This window comes from Nerophis ophidion, linkage group LG11 (assembly GCF_033978795.1).
Source record: "Nerophis ophidion isolate RoL-2023_Sa linkage group LG11, RoL_Noph_v1.0, whole genome shotgun sequence".
NCBI classification, from domain to species: Eukaryota; Metazoa; Chordata; class Actinopteri; order Syngnathiformes; family Syngnathidae; genus Nerophis; species Nerophis ophidion.
The window spans coordinates 67,671,591-67,691,332 of record NC_084621.1 but is presented as its reverse complement, the minus strand read 5'-3'; the positions used below and the strand labels follow the sequence as shown (position 1 = coordinate 67,691,332).

The following is a 19,742-nucleotide window of genomic DNA, read 5'->3' as shown; positions in this document are numbered from 1 at the left end:
TTGTATGTAACCGTTATTTTATTTTAGTTTCTTTTTTCAATCAATCAATAAATGTTTACTTATATAGCCCTAAATCACTAGTGTCTCAAAGGGCTGCACAAACCACCACGACATCCTCGGTAGGCCCACATAAGGGCAAGGAAAACTCACACCCAGTGGGACGTCGGTGACAATGATGACTATGAGAACCTTGGAGAGGAGGAAAGCAATGGATGTCGAGCGGGTCTAACATGATACTGTGAAAGTTCAATCCATAATGGATCCAACACAGTCGCAAGAGTCCAGTCCAAAGCGGATCCAACACAGCAGCGAGAGTCCCGTTCACAGCGGAGCCAGCAGGAAACCATCCCAAGCGGAGGCGGATCAGCAGCGCAGAGATGTCCCCAGCCGATACACAGGCAAGCAGTACATGGCCACCGGATCGGACCGGACCCCCTCCACAAGGGAGAGTGGGACATAGGAGAAAAAGAAAAGAAACGGCAGATCAACTGGTCTAAAAAGGGAGTCTATTTAAAGGCTAGAGTATACAAATGAGTTTTAAGGTGAGACTTAAATGCTTCTACTGAGGTAGCATCTCGAACTGTTACCGGGAGGGCATTCCAGAGTACTGGAGCCCGAACGGAAAACGCTCTATAGCCCGCAGACTTTTTTTGGGCTTTGGGAATCACTAATAAGCCGGAGTCCTTTGAAGGCAGATTTCTTGCCGGGACATATGGTACAATACAATCGGCAAGATAGGATGGAGCTAGGCCGTGTAGTATTTTATACGTAAGTAGTAAAACCTTAAAGTCACATCTTAAGTGCACAGGAAGCCAGTGCAGGTGAGCCAGTACAGGTGTAATGTGATCAAACTTTCTTGTTCTTGTCAAAAGTCTAGCAGCCGCATTTTGTACCAACTGTAATCTTTTAATGCTAGACAAGGGGAGAGGAATAGGGCGGAACGACACACATTGCCCTATTTTTGTTGAAGAAAAATGTTTTTTGTTGTTTTTTTTTAAAGATGGACATTACCTTCACCAGACCAGGTTGTCAATGAAATTAGAGTGTTTAAAGCAGGGGTCTCAGACATGCGAGATGATATTTTGCGGCCCCCACCTTAATATGAACGTTTAAAGTTAGTACGGCCCGCAAGTTTTATATGAATGGCGCTTGACAGCGTTGTGTTATCTGGGTCCAAAATGGCTTTCAACGTTCTGGATTGCCTACCCCGGCGTTAGTGGGTAAGCGGCAAGTGAGTGAAAGCGACAGAGACGTTGCCATGGAGACAATGGGTTTTCTTATGTGCAGTCACACCGCAACACCTGTCCGTCAGTAATAACGTTTTTTTTTTTATTGGTTAATTTGCATTGCCTCACACGATGAACACTACATATATTTCTATATGACGCCTGATAACACTCGCGCTCGCTATCACGGTACTTACCCGGCTATTATCTGCCGACTGCCGTGTTCCTGTAGGGAGGAAATAACATTAATAAATACAAATATATAAAACAAGCTCAAACATGTTTTTTTCAAAGCCTGCCGTGAAGAGAAAGGTTAGTGATGAGCAAAGACAATTCCAGGAAAAGTGGGAGATGCAATATTTCTTTGTTGAGCACATGGGCACCCCGACAGGTCTTATTTGCACAGAGAAAGTTGCGGTGCAAAAAGGATACAATTTGAAACGTCATTATACAATTGGACATGCTGAGGAGTATGCAACATATTTTTTATTGAATCTTTTCTTGCGGCCCAGCCTCCCCCAGACTCTGCATCCTGCGGCCCCCAGATAAAGTGAGTTTCAGACCCCTGGTTTGAAGGGTTCTTAAAGGTCTACTGAAAGCCACTACTAGCGACCACGCAGTCTGATAGTTTATATATCAATGATGAAATATTAACATTGCAACACATGCCAATACGGCCTTTTTAGTTTACTAAATTGCAATTTTAAATTTCCCGCGAAGTGTGTTGTTGAAAATGTCTCGGTATGATGACGCGTGCGTTTGACGTCACCGGTTGTAGCGGACATTATTTTCCAGCCCAATCCAAGCTATAAGTAGTCTGCTTTAGTCTCATAATTACACAGTATTCTGGACATCTGTGTTGCTGAATCTTTTGAAATTTGTTCAATTTATAATGGAGAAGTCAAAGTAGAAAGATGGGAGGTGGGAAGCTTTTAGCCTTTAGCCACACAAACACAGCCGGTGTTTCCTTGTTTAAAATTCCCGAAGATGAAGCTTTACTATGGATCAGAGTGGTCAAGCGAACATGGATCCCGACTACATGTCAATCGGCAGTTTTCAATGAGAAAATTGTGGTAGTAAGTCACCTCTTACCGGAGACATCAGTGGATTTTCCGTCCTGCTGCAGCTGCCGTGACTTCCCTCAGAGACTCTGGCGTCAACACACCCGTAGCCACACCCCTCCGACTTTCAGGTACTATTTAATCTCACTAAAACACTAGCAACACAATAAGCAGATAGGAAATTTTCCATAATTATCCTAGTAAATGTGTCTAATAATATCTGAATTGCTTCCACTGCAATCGCCTTTTTTTTTTTTTTTTTTTTTACTTTTTTGTAGTCCTTCACTCTAAATTTCCTCATCCACAAATCTTTCATCCTCGCTCAAATTAATGGGGAAATTGTCGCTTTCTCGGTCCGAATAGCTCTAGCTGCTGCTGGCTATGATTGTAAACAATGTGAGGATGGGAGGAGCCCTACAACCCGTGACGTCACGCGCACATCGTCTGCTACTTCCGGTAAAGGCAAGGCTTTTTTTTATCAGCACCAAAAGTTGTGAACTTTATCGTCGATGTTCTCTACTAAATCCTTTCAGCAAAAATATGGCAATATAGATAGATAGTACTTTATTTATTCTGTCAGGAGAGTTCCTTCAGGAAAATTAAAATTTTCAGCACAATCCCATTCAAGATCAGACAAACATTACAGGGAGACAGAACAGGATCGCTGACGGGTCTGCCGGCTTCCAGCGCCCCTTACAAAAAAGATGAGATACAGGTAAACAAGGGGGGGAGACAAAAAAAATTGAAGATTAAAATAAAATAAACAAAATCTGTCTTAGCCTGGGCCCTGGAGAGGGGGTGCAGACTGAGGCCAAGGGGAAAAAAAAAGAAAAAACTACTCGCGAAATGATCAAGTAGGACACATAGAATGGACTTGCTATCCCCGTTTGAATGAGAAAATCTCATTTCAGTAGGCCTTTAAAACCAGGTCCAGTCCAGATTATGTCCAGGTAGAGCTCAGCAACACACACCTTCCTTTATGTACACTGAAAGTAATTGTGCAAAGTAATTGTTTAATGAACACATAAAACGCGTCCTCACTTTGTGTAAAGGAGTCTGTCATGTGCCAGATTCCGTGTGTGTGTGTGCGTGTTGACCTATTGAAATCATTGCAGTGCACTGGCCCTGTTACCATGGCAACGCAGGCTTCTGTCTCTCCCCCTTTCATTTCCCCTCCACTCCAGAGTGAGGTCACGTGACCGCGGTGACGTCAAACCAGGGAGGCAGGCGAGGGAGAGAGTTAGCCCGTCTGCGTATTTTTTCATTTTTTTTTTGTGTGTGTGTGTTTTTTTTTTTTTTTTAAAGCCAACCCTCCGCTCAAACGAAGAGTCTCTGGAAGACGGGCTCGGTTTCTCTCTCCTTCAGCCATTCCGTCTATCTTGTTCCCACTCCCCTCTTCCCGCCTTCCTCACTCCTCCTTTTTCTTTGGTTTCCCATTCTCGCCTGTTGCTTCCTCTCTTCTCTCCCCCCCCTGAACGAACTTGAGTCGACATTCAAAGTGCTCGGTGATGAACTGCTGAACACGACGCTACCAAGTGAGGTAAGATGTTTGCCTTTTTTAAAACGCATAGCCGAACGGAGAGATTCCGATACTGAAGAAGCCCCCGGTTTCTTTTGTGTGCCTGTGCGCGTGCGCGTGAAATTCAACAGACACGAAGCTTTGCTGTCTCGCCATACTTTTGTCATAAACGCTGCAGGAAGTGGGTGCGTGATGGTGGGGGCGAGTGTGACAGTGTTATGTGCTCCGCAGCCACAAGTGATGGGCAGCTCCACATGGCTTTTCCTCCCAAAGTAGTTCAATGTTCGTGGGTATCATTCGTGGGCCGGAGCTTCCGCCGCCAGAGATTTAGAAGACAGAAGAGGGGGGCTCTGCAGCTGCCACCTGCCCTCTTTTGGGGGTAAATAGCAGGGGTGTGGGGAAAAAAATCGATTTGAATACGTTGTGCGATTCAGAATCATTCTCATTTATAAAAAAACGATTTTTTAAAATTAATCAATCAATCAATGTTTACTTATATAGCCCTAAATCACTAGTGTCTCAAAGGGCTGCACAAACCACTACGACATCCTCGGTAGGCCCACATAAGGGCAAGGAAAACTCACACCCAGTGGGACGTCGGTGACAATGATGACTATGAGAACCTTGGAGAGGAGGAAAGCAATGGATGTCGAGCGGGTCTAACATAATACTGTGAAAGTTCAATCCATAATGGATCCAACACAGTCGCGAGAGTCCAGTCCAAAGCGGATCCAACACAGCAGCGAGAGTCCCGTTCACAGCGGAGCCAGCAGGAAACCATCCAAAGCGGAGGCGGATCAGCAGCGCAGAGATGTCCCCAGCCGATACATAGGCAAGCAGTACATGGCCACCGGATCGGACCGGACCCCCTCCACAAGGGAGAGTGGGACATAGGAGAAAAAGAAAAGAAACGGCAGATCAACTGGTCTAAAAAGGGAGTCTATTTAAAGGCTAGAGTATACAAATGAGTTTTAAGGTGAGACTTAAATGCTTCTACTGAGGTAGCATCTCGAACTGTTACCGGGAGGGCATTCCAGAGTACTGGAGCCCGAAATGAAAAAGCTCTATAGCCCGCAGACTTTTTTTGGGCTTTGGGAATCACTAATAAGCCGGAGTCCTTTGAACGCAGATTTCTTGCCGGGACATATGGTACAATACAATCGGCAAGATAGGATGGAGCTAGACCGTGTAGTATTTTATACGTAAGTAGTAAAACCTTAAAGTCACATCTTAAGTGCACAGGAAGCCAGTGCAGGTGAGCCAGTACAGGCGTAATGTGATCAAACTTTCTTGTTCTTGTCAAAAGTCTAGCAGCCGCATTTTGTACCAACTGTAATCTTTTAATGCTAGACATGGGGAGAACCGAAAATAATACGTTACAGTAGTCGAGGCGAGACGTAACAAACGCATGGATAATGATCTCAGCGTCTTTAGTGGACAGAATGGAGCAAATTTTAGCGATAGTACGGACATGAAAGAAGGCCGTTTTAGTAACGCTTTTAATGTGTGACTCAAAGGAGAGAGTTGGGTCGAAGATAATACCCAGATTCTTTACCGTGTCGCCTTGTTTAATTGTGTGGTTGTCAAATGTTAGAGTTGTATTATTAAATAGAGTTCGGTGTCTAGCAGGACCGATAATCAGCATTTCCGTTTTTTTGGCGTTAAGTTGCAAAAAGTTAGCGGACATCCATTGTTTAATTTCATTAAGACACGCCTCCAACAAACCACAACACAGCAATACCATAACAATGCAATCCACTTCCAAAACCAAACCGGACCCAGCAACACCCAGAACTGCAATAAACAGAGCAATTGAGAGGAGACACAGAACAAACCAAAAGTATCCATCCATCCATCCATCCATTTTCTACCGCTTATTCCCTTTGGGGTCGCGGGGGGCGCTGGCGCCTATCTCAGGTACAATCGGGCGGAAGGCAGGGTACACCCTGGACAAGTCGCCACCTCATCGCAGGGCCAACACAGATAGACAGACAACATTCACACACTAGGGCCAATTTTAGTGTTGCCAATCAACCTATCCCCAGGTGCATGTCTTTGGAAGTGGGAGGAAGCCGGAGTACCCGGAGGGAACCCACGCAGTCACGGGGAGAACATGCAAACTCCACACAGAAAGATCCCTAGCCTGGATTTGAACCCAGGACTGCAGGACCTTCATATTGTGAGGCAGACGCACTAACCCCTCTCCCACCATGAAGCCCCAAAAGTAGTGAAACAAAAATGAATAATAACAACAGTATCAATATTAGTTATAATTTCAGCATAGCAGTGATTAAAAATCCCTCATTGACATTATCATTAGACATTATCATTAGACATTTATAAAAATAAAAAAAATTAAATAGTGTCACAGTGGCTTACACTCGCATGGCATCTCATAAGCTTGACAACACACTGTGTCTAATATTTTCACAAAGATAAAAAATAAGTCGTATTTTTGGTTCGTTTAATAGTTAAAACAAAGTTACATTATTGCAATCAGTTGATGAAACATTGTCCTTGACAATTATAAAAGCTTTTTTTTTTTTTAATCTACTACTCTGCTCGCATGTCAGCAGACTGGGGTAGATCCTGCTGAAATCCTATGTATTGAATGAATACAGAATCGTTTTGAATAGGAAAAATATCGTTTTTGAATCGAAAAAAATCGATATATTATCGAATTGCGAATTTATTCGAATCATGGGACACCCAAAGATTCGCAGCCCTAGTAAATAGTCAGCATGCCTGCAAGAATGCAATCCTCATAATCTTACCATGTCCATTTTACTATTTAGCACAAATGACCAATAAGGCAAAAACAGTTTTTTTTTTCTCCCCCAATATTTTCTTTTCAGGAATTTTGCTAGACGGGGGTCTTAAAGGCCTACTGAAATGAGATTTTCTTATTCAAACGGGAATAGCAGGTCCATTCTATGTGTCATACTTGATCATTTCGCGGTATTGCCATATTTTTGCTGAAAGGATTTAGTAGAGAACATCGACGATAAACTTTGCAACTTTCGGTTGCTAATAAAAAAGCCTTGCCTGTACCGGAAGTAGCAGACGATGTGCGCGTGACGTCACGGGTTGTAAATAAATGATAAATGGGTTGTACTTGTATAGCGCTTTTCTACCTTCAAGGTACTCAGAGCGCTTTGAAACTACTTCCACATTTACCCATTCACACACACATTCACACACTGATGGAGGGAGCTGCCATGCAAGGTGCCAACCAGCACCCATCAGGAGCAAGAGTGAATTGGCTTGCTCAGGACACAACGGACGTGACGAGGTTGGTACTAGGTGGGATTTGAACCAGGGACCCTCGGGTTGCACACGGCCACTCTCCCACTGCGCCACGCCGTCCCTAAGAGCTCCTCACATTGTTTACAATCATAGCCACTAGCAGCTAGAGCGATTCGGACCGGGAAAGCAACAATTTCCCCATTAAATTGAGCGAGGATGAAAGATTCGTGGATGAGGATAGTGAGAGTGAAGGACTAGAAGAAAAGAAAAAAAACGAGGGCAGTGGGAGCAATTCAGATGTTATTAGAAACATTTACTAGGATAATTCTGGAAAATCCCTTATCTGCTTATTGTGTTGCTAGTGTTTTAGTGAGATAAAATAGTCATACCTGAAAGTCGGAGGGGTGAGGTGACCGCCAGTGTCTCTAAGGGAATCCATGGAGGAGCCAATAAAGTCGCAGATGCCTCTTTGACAGCTGCAGGAGGAACGACACAAGCTCCGCTCATGTTTACGGCAAGAGCCGACTTATTACCACAATTTTCTCACCGAAACCTGCCGGTGGACTTGTGGTAGGGAACCATGTTCGCTTGACCGCTCTGTTCCATATTAAAGCTTCACAACAAACAAGCTGTGTTTGTGTTGCTACAACAGGCTGCAATACACTGCTTTCCACCAACATCTTTCTTCTTTGTAGTCTCCATTATTAATTGAACAAATTGCAAAAGATTCAGCAACACAGATGTCCAGAATACTGTGTATTTATGCGATAAAAACAGACTCCTTTTAGCCCTGTTCGGTGCTGGGAGAACATGTCCGCTACCACTGGTGACCCCACGCGCACGCGTCATCATACGCGTCATCATTCCGCAACGTTTTCAACAGGATACCTCGCGGGAAATTTAAAATTGCAATTTAGTAAACTAAACCGGCAGTATTGGCATGTGTTGCAATGTTAATATTTCATCATTGATATATAAACTATCAGACTGCGTGGTTGGTAGTAGTGGGTTTCAGTAGGTCTTTAATGTTAGCGGGTAATTCGTGGGCTGGAGCTTCTGCCGCCAAAGATTTAGAAGACAGAAGGGGGGGGGGGGGGGGCTCTGCAGCTGCCACCTGCCCTCTTTTGGGGGGTAAATAGTCAGCATGCCTGCAAGAATGCAATCCTCATAATCTTACCATGTCCGTTTTACTATTTAGCACAAATGACTAATAAGGCAACAACAGTGTTTTTTTTCTCCCCCAATATTTTCTTTTCAGGAATTTTGCTAGACGAGGGTCTTAAAGAACCCCTCCTCCCTTCTTTCTAAGAGCCTCTCACACAAACCCTGCAAGCCTCGAACAAAAGCACCCACCACATTCAGGCCATAGAGTGCCAAAATAACAAGTGGTCGGAATCTTCCTATTGGACATGAGAACAGTGTTTTTCAACCACTGTGCCGCACGGCACACTAGTGTACCGTGAGATATTGTTTGGTGTGCCGTGGGAGATTATGTAATTACACCAGACAGTGAGGGTATTGACATGAAAATAATAAAAAACATAATTGATTGTATCATTTGAGTGTGATTGTTGTCTGTTTAGCTGTGTTGGCCCTGTGATGAGGTGGCGACTTGTTCAGGGTGTACCCCGCCTTCCGCTCGAATGCAGCTGAGAAAGGCTCCAGCAACCCCGAAAGGGACAAGCGGTAGAAAATGTTTATTAAACCATTACATTATATAATTAATTGTTCTTTTAAAGTAGGAATGTTCCCAGACAGTATGCAGGGTTTCCCGCAGCGCTTTGTTGTTAAGGCTGACCGCCTGAACAAAAAAGGGACACCGCCTAAACTAAAGTCTTGAAATTTTATTATTTTTTTTTTTTTTTTGGGGGCAAATCCTATAGTTCAGTGGTCCCCAACCACCGGGCCGCAGAATAATTTTTTATTCATTTTTATTTAAAAAAAAATATATGCAATATTCACTTACAAATAGTGCACCAACCACAAAAACCTTCATTTTTCATGACAAAAACGTCCCTTTTTCATGACAAAGAAAAAAAAAAAAAGATTCCCCCCACCCCCAACCTCCCCCTAGGCCGCGGGACAAGTTATTAAGCGTTGACCGGTCCGCGGCTACAAAAAGGTTGGGGACCACTGCTATAATTGATATGGATGCCCATATCGGCTGTTAAGAATTACTTTACAAAAGAGAAGCGTAGGATACGGGCGGGAACTTGAGGGTTCCAGGTTCGATCCCCGCTTCCGCCATCCTAGTCACTGCCGTTGTGTCCTTGGGCAAGACACTTTACCCACCTGCTCCCAGTGCCACCCACACTGGTTTAAATGTAACTTAGATATTGGGTTTCACTATGTAAAGCGCTTTGAGTCACTAGAGAAAAGCGCTATATAAATATAATTCACTTCACTTCACTTGTTGCCTTATTTGTATTTGACATTATTAAATTTATTTGTATTATCATTTGGTGCTAAACTAAAGTCTTAACAAGCTGTTACGCTTCGTACTACCTGTGTCGGTGCTTCTCTGCAGCACCCAGCATTGTCCCACCCACACAACCATCCGATTGGTTACATGCAGAGCGGTAACAGCCAATCAGCAGTGCTTATTCAGAGCGTATGGAACAGCCAATCAGCAGTGCGTATTCAGAGCGCATGTAACAACCAATCAGCAGTTCGTATTCAGAGCGCATGTAACAGCCAATCAGCAGTGCTTATTCAGAGCGTATGGAACAGCCAATCAGCAGTTCGTATTCAGAGCGCATGTAACAACCAATCAGCAGTGCGTATTCAGAGCGCATGTAACAGCCAATCAGCAGTGCGTATTCAGAGCGGTAACAGCCAATCAGCAGTAAGTATTCAGAGCACATGGCAGAGGCAGGCAGAGAGGAGAGACGGTGCGGCTTAGCTGAGAGGTGTTTAGCAGGTGGGCATAATGCAGCGGACTCTCCCCAAATTATAATAAACACCTCCCAGTCAACTACTAGTTAAATGATAAATGGGTTGTACTTGTATAGCGCTTTTCTAACTTCAAGGTACTCAAAGCGCTTTGACACTACTTCCACATTTACCCATTCACACACACATTCACACACTGATGGAGGGAGCTGCCATGCAAGGCGCCAACCAGCACCCATCAGGAGCAAGGGTGAAGTGTCTTGCTCAGGACACAACGGACGTGACGAGTTTGGTACTAGGTGGGATTTGAACCAGGGCCCCTCGGGTTGCGCACGGCCACTCTCCCACTAGGGCCACGCCGTCCCTGTTAGTTTCATCACTATGAGCCCGTTGACATGTTAAATGAAGAGTTTGTCTCCGATAGTCGATATAATATTGTAACTGCATCATAAAGCCTTCATGAACTTCATGGAGTTCCGGGATGAATAGTCTTTCCTATTGTTATTGTACTATTTTGTCTAGCTATAGTTACATTAATCATTAGTAATGTAGCAGCTTAGTTTTCCTGCTATCACATGTTGATAAAAATATAACATTTCCATAACAAAAATCAACTACAGGCTTCCCAAATGCTATGATAAATTAAACATGATGAGTTGAGCATATGACAGCATGTGGCCCCACATTTAACTATTTTTTTCAAACGCTTATTTACAGTAAATCATTAATTTGACTTAGTCATTATTTTACTTTAGGTAAAAAATATCGCGATATACTGTATATTGTATATCGCCACCCAGCACCTTCCCCGTCCACCTGAACTAACAAATGTTATGGGGGTAACACTGGTATGAAAGCAGCTAAGGTCATACCTTTACTTAAAACAGGAGATAAACATACATTTGGTAATTATGGACCAGTATCTTAAACGTGACTCTCGCCTTGTAATTTGCTGAGCTCCACACAAGGGTCTGGGCTCGAAGGCATTATAAACTCCTTCCAGATAGCAAAAAATGATGAACCAATGTGGATCGCCGGACGGGATTTCATAGATATGACGTAGTGCTGAAGTGACTGTTTGATTCAAACAACAATAGCCCTCGCTGCGTCGTGTGCTGACATTGATCCTGCTATTGCAACTGTTTTGTCGAATTTGTCGAATATTAATTCTTTAAAAGATGAACAGAAAACGGTTTTGAACACAGAACGGAGGTTTTGGCTCTTCTTCCGACCGGGTTTGGATTTCCCAGCGTCGCTCTCAACAGTGTCACTGGTTGATTTTGGTGTGAGTGGTTGAAGTAGCACGTCATTCAAGATAACGGAAAAGTGGTGCTTTTTTGACAAGGCCCCGCCTTCTGAAACACATCACCTATTGAGAACTCCCAGATCAATGTTTGGAGCTCAGCGAACTACAAGGATCTGGCGAGAATCAGGGTACAGTATCTCTCCCATCTCAATTGTCAAAACTGCTTGAAAAACTGTTTGTTAAAAAATTTGACTAACCTGACTCTCGCCAGATCCTTGTTGTTCGCTGAGCTCCAGTGATTGTTAATATAAAGGTCCCTTAGTCTGACTAGGCCTGAGGTCTGCCATAGAGAAAAGGCTTTATCTGTGTTTGAAGGAAGAAAGAGATTGTTATTATGAATGGAGCTGTAGTTAGATAATCCCTGGAGTTCAAAAGAGCATCTAAAATGAGATCAAATTCTAGGAGTAGAGATAACTATTGGGTTACATGAAAAGTGAGATGATCGTAAAGGCAGTTTTGATTTAAGCAGAGCTTAAATCAAAAGCTCTGCTTAAAGTGATTCAGCTTCCAGTCTGCACCAACTCAATTCAGGTTCGTATGTTAGGGAGTCTGCTATAAGGTGGCGACTTGTCCAGGGTGTACTCCGCCTTCCGCCCGATTGTTGCTGAGATAGGCACCAGCGCCCCCCGCGACCCCAAAGGGGAATAAGCGGTAGAAAATGGATGGATGTTAGGGTTTGACAAACCACCTGCAGACCTGAGCCTCTGTAAAAATGGTCTCCATATCCTAGGAATTTTGCCTTTCCTTATAAAGGATGAGATTTGTTTATTTACAGCATTAAAAAAGGGGTTTGGTAAAAAAAAATTGGGTCTTTTCTGTGTCTTTGCATGATATCCCCGTGACTGCATGGGTTCTTTCCCGGTACTCTGGCCTCCTCCCACCTCCAAAGATATTCACCTGGGGATAGGTTGATTGGTAATATTGAATTGGCCCTACTGTGTGAATAGATAGATAGTACTTTATTGATTCCTGCAGGAGAGTTCCTTCAGGAAAATTAAAATATGTGAGAATGTGAGTGTCAATGTTGTCTATCTGTGTCGGCCCTGCGATGAGGTGGCGACTTGTCCAGGGTGTACGCCGCCTTCTGCCCCAATGCAGCTGGGATAGTCTCCAGCCACACCCGTGGCCCTGAGAGGGACACGTGGTAAAAAATGAATGGATGGATGGATGGATAGACACTTGGGAGGTTTCTAATCTTTTCATGGCTCTTAAGTAGAGGAAACATGGATATCAACGTGGCTCTATGTTAGCTTTATTTTTCAACTCACTTTTTTAAACAACTTACAGAATGTACGTAACATATAAGCAAACACCATCGTTATTTATTCGTAATCAAAGTATGTGTATATATATACTAGGGCTGTCAAACAATGAAAATATCGTAATTTGTTCATAGTTAACCTAAAATTAATTGCGATATACTCTTTCATCCTTAATTAGTGTACCCTAGACAGATAATTTTCAGGGGGTGGCGGGTCTATCCCAGCTGTAATCTGTGATATTTCTACTTGACTAAATGCTTCTGGTTTTCTGTACATTACATGTTGTACAAGAAAAATTCCTTCATATTGCTACATGACAATGTTTTAATCTTCTGTATAATTAATAAAATGTACTATTGAGTCTGCTTATCATTCTGTAATAGAGGACTCGAACCACAGCGTGTTGTAAAATCATTTACACAATATTTCAGCCAGATTTTCTCTCATTAAAAGACGCCAGTGCCATCTTAAATTGTGAACTTTGCTGTCCGCGGGTATATCTCGAATATATTAAAGTACGTCCACAGCGTATAGTATAGTTGATGTCATCACAACATCAGTTTCCGGAGCACTGTTCCAGTGATGAAAGTATGTATTTTTCCGGCCAAATTTTCAGTGCATCATTAGTCAATAGTGTGTAATATAAACTCTACATAGCCATTCCTGCTGTAACTACCTGCTGGTTTTAGTGTCTTTTAATGGTCATTTTTCCCATGGTCTGTGAACACACCGTGTCGGTGGGGAATGAACAAGTGTCGTGTGTCTCGGAGTAAAGCAGAGAGGCAGACGTGTGTTTATGGTGGAAATATTTGTTGGAATTGGGCCCGTTGCTATCATAAAATTGGCAACAAAAGCTAAAAAGAAAGTCACACTTTCTTTTCTTCTGGATGCTGCAATACAATATACTACTTTATTTTGTTAGGTGTGGCGGCTAATATGAAGGAGAAAACCTAAATGTAGTTACGGTAAGCTGAATGTATAGCGTAGCGCTTTTATTTTGAAGCCGGGATTGTGTGATTGTTTTGAGAAAGTGTCTTGACATGTTTTGATGTCGCATCTACTGTTTGCAATTAAAAAAAAAGTCTCCTTTCGACATGCTGCTGACCGTCTTTCGTTCTGTTAAGCTTGTATGTCATCTTACTTATTAAGGCAATAACAATCCAAATGTTTGTAATCTGAACATGGAGGTAAAGCACCACCCATCTCTGAGCGGCACGCGCAGTAGGGATTTGCTGAAGGGATATCGCCTATTCTCATAGCGAAAAATAGTCCTTTCTTGTCGGGAGACTTGCATTGGCTTTGAACCTGATATTTCCATAAGGTAGACTTTCTTTTGTCCATTTCTTCTTGCTTGTGGCTCATCAGTAGCAAGTGAACTTCAGCCAAGTTCCCCCTTCATACAGCATATATATATATATATACACAAACACACACACATACATAAAGTATATACTGTATGTGTATATATGACATCAAACCTTATCTTACCTCAAGAAACAAATGATAAAACAACTTAAAGACTTCTCCTGATGTATGCTAGTCATGTTTAGCTAACTTTTACTGCAAATATTGGTTATCGGTTTCCTTGTAGACTATTAATCGCTATCAGCTTTGATAAAAGCATGTCGGTCGATCTCTAGATTTTGCAATTTGCAATTTACAATGTATATAGTATAGTCGTACTTTAAGCTTGAGCTTGGATTTTGCTTCTATGCATTTAGCGTGTTAGCTCTCCTTGTCGTCGGCTCACAATGGCAAATAGTGTAATTAGGAGGCTTATAGAGCTAAATCAAATTCAATATTTAAAAAGGATTTCAAATTGTGTTTTAAATCTAAAGGAGAACAACATCGTCAAGCGAGCAATAAAGTTTGGAGGCAGAGGAGCGAGCCTCCATAAACAGCATAAACCAGGTAGGGCTGGGCGATATGGCCTTTTATTAATATCTCGATATTTTTAGGCCATGTCACGATAGACAATATATATCTTGATATTTTGCCCTAGCTTTGAATGAACACTTGATCCATATAATTACACTAGTATGATGATTCTTAAAACATTGTTGTTCATATTGCAATAATATATGCTCATGTTAAACTTTCATGCAGAGAGGGAAATCACAACTAAGTCAATTTACCAAAACTATATTTATTAAAAAGTTATTGAGCAAAGGCACAGACATTCATGTCATTTCCAAAACAGAAAGTGCAAGATTGTCAGAGACATATGAAAACAAGCTATTAGTGGACTTTTGTGCATGATGTCACTAAGATGACATATCAAAACAACACTAAATTAAAGTGCACTTTTGGTACAGAACGCCACTACAATAGTTTGAAACAAATAAAGTGCACTTTTGTGCATGATGTCACACAAGATATTTCAATAAGTGTCGAATAAAAATGAGCTGCATAATAGAAATTCAAATAGTGTATGTCGTTCACTATGTGGTAGGTTCCTGCGGACGTTATCTCCTTCTGTTCGGCATTTTGTTGGTGTGGCGCCAAACAGAAATTTTAACATGCAGAGTTTCAAGCACTCTTCATTCTCTAGCAGGTGACTTTTCAAATGATGCTACATTAGTAGAGCTGCTACTTTTTGTACGCTTTTGCCACATACTTGCCATATTACGGTTGTATGTTCCACATAGTCCCCCGCTTGAAGCCAAACCACCGCCACACGATGCTGTTTTTCTTGGTAATTAATTCTTCCTTCATTTGTTACCAGATTCGCACCTTCTGTCTTTCGTATTACCACTCACGCCGCTCCGTTAGCACCACAGCTAATGTTACCATGCCGCTACCTCTCTACTCCGCTAGGGCGTATGACGTATGTGACGTAGGTAAAAAGGTACGCTTGTTTTACGTTTCTGTGAGAATGAGAAACAACAAAGAGTGGGAAGAGCCTGCAGTGTAATACCCGCAGCTAAAAGCAACTGCGTGAGAATGTATACTCGAATATCACGATATAGTCATTTTCTATATAGCACCCTCGATATATTGAGTTTATCGATTTATCGCCCAGACCTAAACCAAGGCTTTATCATCATATCAAAAATATACATTTTTATGGGTGTCTTAAAGGGGAACATTATCACAATTTCAAAAGGGTTAAAAACAAAAAAAATCAGTTCCCAGTGGCTTGTTGTATTTTTTGACGTTTTTTTCAAAATTTTACCGGTCCCCGAATATCCCTAAAAAAAGTTTTAACGTGCTTGATTTTCGCTATTTGCGATGCGACTATCCATTTCCCTGTGACGTCATACAGTGCTGCCAATGTAAACAATCAACGGCGAATACCACAGCAAGATATAGCGACATTAGCTCGGATACAGACTCAGATTTCAGCGGCTTAAGCGATTCAACAGATTACGCATGTATTGAAACGGATGGTTAGAGTATGAAAGTATTAAAGAAGAAACTGATGCTATTGAGCAAATAGCTATTGACGCTATTCATAGCCATAGCATGGCCGAATAGCTGCGTTAGCATCACCGATAAAATGTGCGGACCAAACGATCAGGACTTTTGCATCTTGTGACACTGGAGCAACTTAAATCCTTCGATTGGTAAGTGTTTTTTCGCCTTAAATGTGGGTGGAAGGAAACGTAATATAGTTGCAAATGCATCTGCAGGTTATCCATACATATCTGTGCCATGTCTGCTTTAGCACCGCCTGTAAATAGCATGTTAGCATCGATTAGCGTAGCATGTTAGCATCGATTAGCTGGCAGTCAACATCAACAAAACTCACCCTTGTGAATTTGTTGACTTTATAGTTGCAAATGCATCTGCAGGTTATCCATACATCTCTTTGCCATGTCTGCTTTAGCACCGCCGGTAGATAGCATGTTAGCGTCGATTAGCATAGCATGTTAGCATCGATTAGCTGGCAGTCACGCCGCGACCAAATATGTCTGATTAGCACATAAGTCAACATCAACAAAACTCACCTTTGTGATTTCGTTGAATTTATCGTTGCAAATGCATCTGCAGGTTATCCATACATCTCTGTGCCAAGTCTGTCATCGCCGGTCAAATGTGGAGACACTTTGGTACATTCAATGGGGGTCTGGCAGCAGACACTTTCGCATCTTCGGGCCAGTGGTGCAACTTGAATCCCTCCCTGTTAGTGTTGTTACACCCTCCGACAACACACCAACGAGGCATGATGTCTCCAAATTTCCAAAAAATAGTCGAAAAAACGGAAAATAACAGAGCTGAGACCCGGTGTTTGTATTGTGTTGAAAATTAAAATGGCGGCTGTATTACCTCGGTGACGTCACGTTCTGACGTCATCGCCACAGAGCGATAAACAGAAAGGCGTTTCATTCGCCAAAATTCACCCATTTAGAGTTCGGAAATCGGTTAAAAAATATATGGTCTTTTTTCTGCACCATCAAGGTATATATTGACGCTTACATAGGTCTGGTGATAATGTTCCCCTTTCATGACTTATATACTGTGTACTTAGTTGTATTTGCTCTTTGTGAATGGTCTTGGAAAGTAACAACCGCAAACAGCAGGAAGCTACTGCACTGTCCTTCTAAAACTATTTTCAAATCATCCTTCACAATTTTGAGGAAACCCACCAATTTTGCACCATTCTAAAGGGCAGTGGTAATAATCAAGAGCAGGGTCAGGAACCCAAATTGGACACGGGCCAGTGTTTTTTGGGTTGTCGAATGTCAGAGTGATATGTTAGCCTTTTTAAGTAAGAGACATACTTTCTTGGCTTTTATGATTTATGTTTGTTGTACATGTTCTGTTTTGTGTTCTTAAGTCTTTGGTTTATGTTCGGTCAACTAATATGGCAGTACATGATGATGTAATTGGCTTGTAATAATCCCATTATATAAGCACATTTGGAACATTGGAAAGGGACACATGGTAGAAAATTGATAGATGGAAGGATGGATAACTCTCTATTGAGAAAGTGGATAAATAAGTATGGACTACGAATTAGCAGTAATTCATACAAAGACTTTGGCAAGTTGTTTATTATATCTGGTTCTTTCTACATCGCTACACTATGAAATGAACAACGGATTTGCTTTACCGTACTTCACTTTTCTCCAGCAACCACCTATTATGTGTTAAAGTGTGTGTTACATAAGATGCACACCTAGTGGCAATGTAAGTCTCGTCATGTCTTCTCTATTCATGTGTAGTAGGTTGAATAGTAAAATTGATCACATTGGAGAGGTTGCTCTCCAGAAAATACCGCCACATACTCATAGAATATGAGTACAGTAGTAGCTTTATCAGGCATCCTGCATGTTTTTCCACTGTGTATTTATGTGTGTGTACATGCAGCAACTTGTGTTAAAAATCCAGTGACAATGACATTTTCCTTTGTCACTTCCTCTGTGGCTGCAACTGGTGGCAGATTATAATTACTAATGTCAAAAGTTGTTCATAAATATAATTGTTTTAAAAAAAAAATGTTCAAACTTGCAATTATGTTACAAGTATATTAACACGCTGTTTCTGTGAACTTTAGGAATCCTTCTTTAATATTCTCAATGGAAATGCATTAGTTCAAGGTAATGGTCGCCTTTTTAAGGGTTTTGATTATAGTAGTCTAAGAAGAACGTACAATTAATTCATACAGTAGCTAATGTAAGGGGTTCGTTTTGGATCCGAGTAATGTGTTTTACTGCATGCACAATTTGCACAACTGATAGTAACATGTCAAGCTTTTCTGCAAATTCTGTACATCAATCAATCAATCAATGTTTACTTATATAGCCCTAAATCACTAGTGTCTCAAAGGGCTGCACAAACCACTACGACATCCTCGGTAGGCCCACATAAGGGCAAGGAAAACTCACACCCAGTGGGACGTCGGTGACAATGATGACTATGAGAACCTTGGAGAGGAGGAAAGCAATGGATGTCGAGCGGGTCTAACATGATACTGTGAAAGTTCAATCCATAATGGATCCAACACAGTCGCAAGAGTCCAGTCCAAAGCGGATCCAACACAGCAGCGAGAGTCCCGTCCACAGGAAACCATCCCAAGCGGAGGCGGATCAGCAGCGCAGAGATGTCCCCAGCCGATACACAGGCGAGCAGTACATGGCCACTGGATCGGACCGGACACCCTCCACAAGGTAGAGTGGGACATAGGAGAAGAAGAAAAGAAACGGCAGATCAACTGGTCTAAAAAGGGAGTCTATTTAAAGGCTAGAGTATACAAATGAGTTTTAAAGTGAGACTTAAATGCTTCTACTGAGGTAGCATCTCGAACTGTTACCAGGAGGGCATTCCAGAGTACTGGAGCCCGAACGGAAAACGCTCTATAGCCCGCAGACTTTTTTTGGGCTCTAGGAATCACTAATAAGCCGGAGTCCTTTGAACGCAGATTTCTTGCCGGGACATATGGTACAATACAATCGGCAAGATAGGATGGAGCTAGACCGTGTAGTATTTTATACGTAAGTAGTAAAACCTTAAAGTCACATCTTAAGTGCACAGGAAGCCAGTGCAGGTGAGCCAGTATAGGTATATATGTATGTATATATGTATATAAAGGTATATACAGTACAGGCGTAATGTGATCAAACTTTCTTGTTCTTGTCAAAAGTCTAGCAGCTTGCATGCTGTATTTTGCTGTAGCTGACCTTCTGAAATGAAAAAAATAAGAGTCCCAGCTGAACTTCTTGTGGGATCTATAACATCCTGTTATTGTACTTACGGTTTCATGTAACACTGGTGGAAACTAACTTGAAAGCAGTTCATGTAACCACTGATTTATGACCAGAGTCAGAAAGAGAGAGATCGAAAGAAAGAGTGAGAGTGTGAAAGACAGGAACTAAAAAGATAAGAGAAGTAACATTTTGATGTTTTTAATTTTTAAATTGTACTCTTTGAGTATGTGTCATAGTACATTTTTATTTAAACCTGTTATGTTTTGTATTGTCGAAATAAACCAGCATACTGTATATAATTATTTGAAAGTACATATTGGCTCCACTATTTAGGGAAAATGTTTCTTAACCCTTAGAGCACCGTATACTGGGGACTATTTTGTCCTTTCAGGTTTGCTTTATTTTTTGACATAATTGTGTTTGAGTACTCCGAATGAAATAGTTTTTTTTTCTAAGAACGTTTTTTCATCCATCTAGCTATTTTCTACCGTTTGTCCCTTTTAGTAATTTGTTTCAATTTTTTCAAATAAGGGCAGCACAGGGGTTAGTGCATGTGCCACACAATACGAAGGTCCTGAGT

At 41.8% G+C, this 19,742-nt stretch overlaps 1 protein-coding gene across 3 annotated transcripts in view; it reads left to right on the top strand.

Moving 5' to 3' along the window:
- Nucleotides 1-3,559: 3,559 nt before the first annotated feature.
- ncalda (neurocalcin delta a) overlaps nucleotides 3,560-19,742 on the top strand; it is a 74,676-nt gene continuing 58,493 nt past the window's right edge. For 2 of the 3 annotated variants that reach the window (XM_061916558.1, XM_061916557.1), the window contains exon 1: nucleotides 3,561-3,827. The gene's annotated coding sequence lies outside the window, so the exon portion shown is untranslated. Of the gene's footprint in view, nucleotides 3,828-14,350; nucleotides 14,424-19,742 lie in introns of all 3 variants that reach the window. The other variant, XM_061916559.1, reaches the window with a different exon arrangement.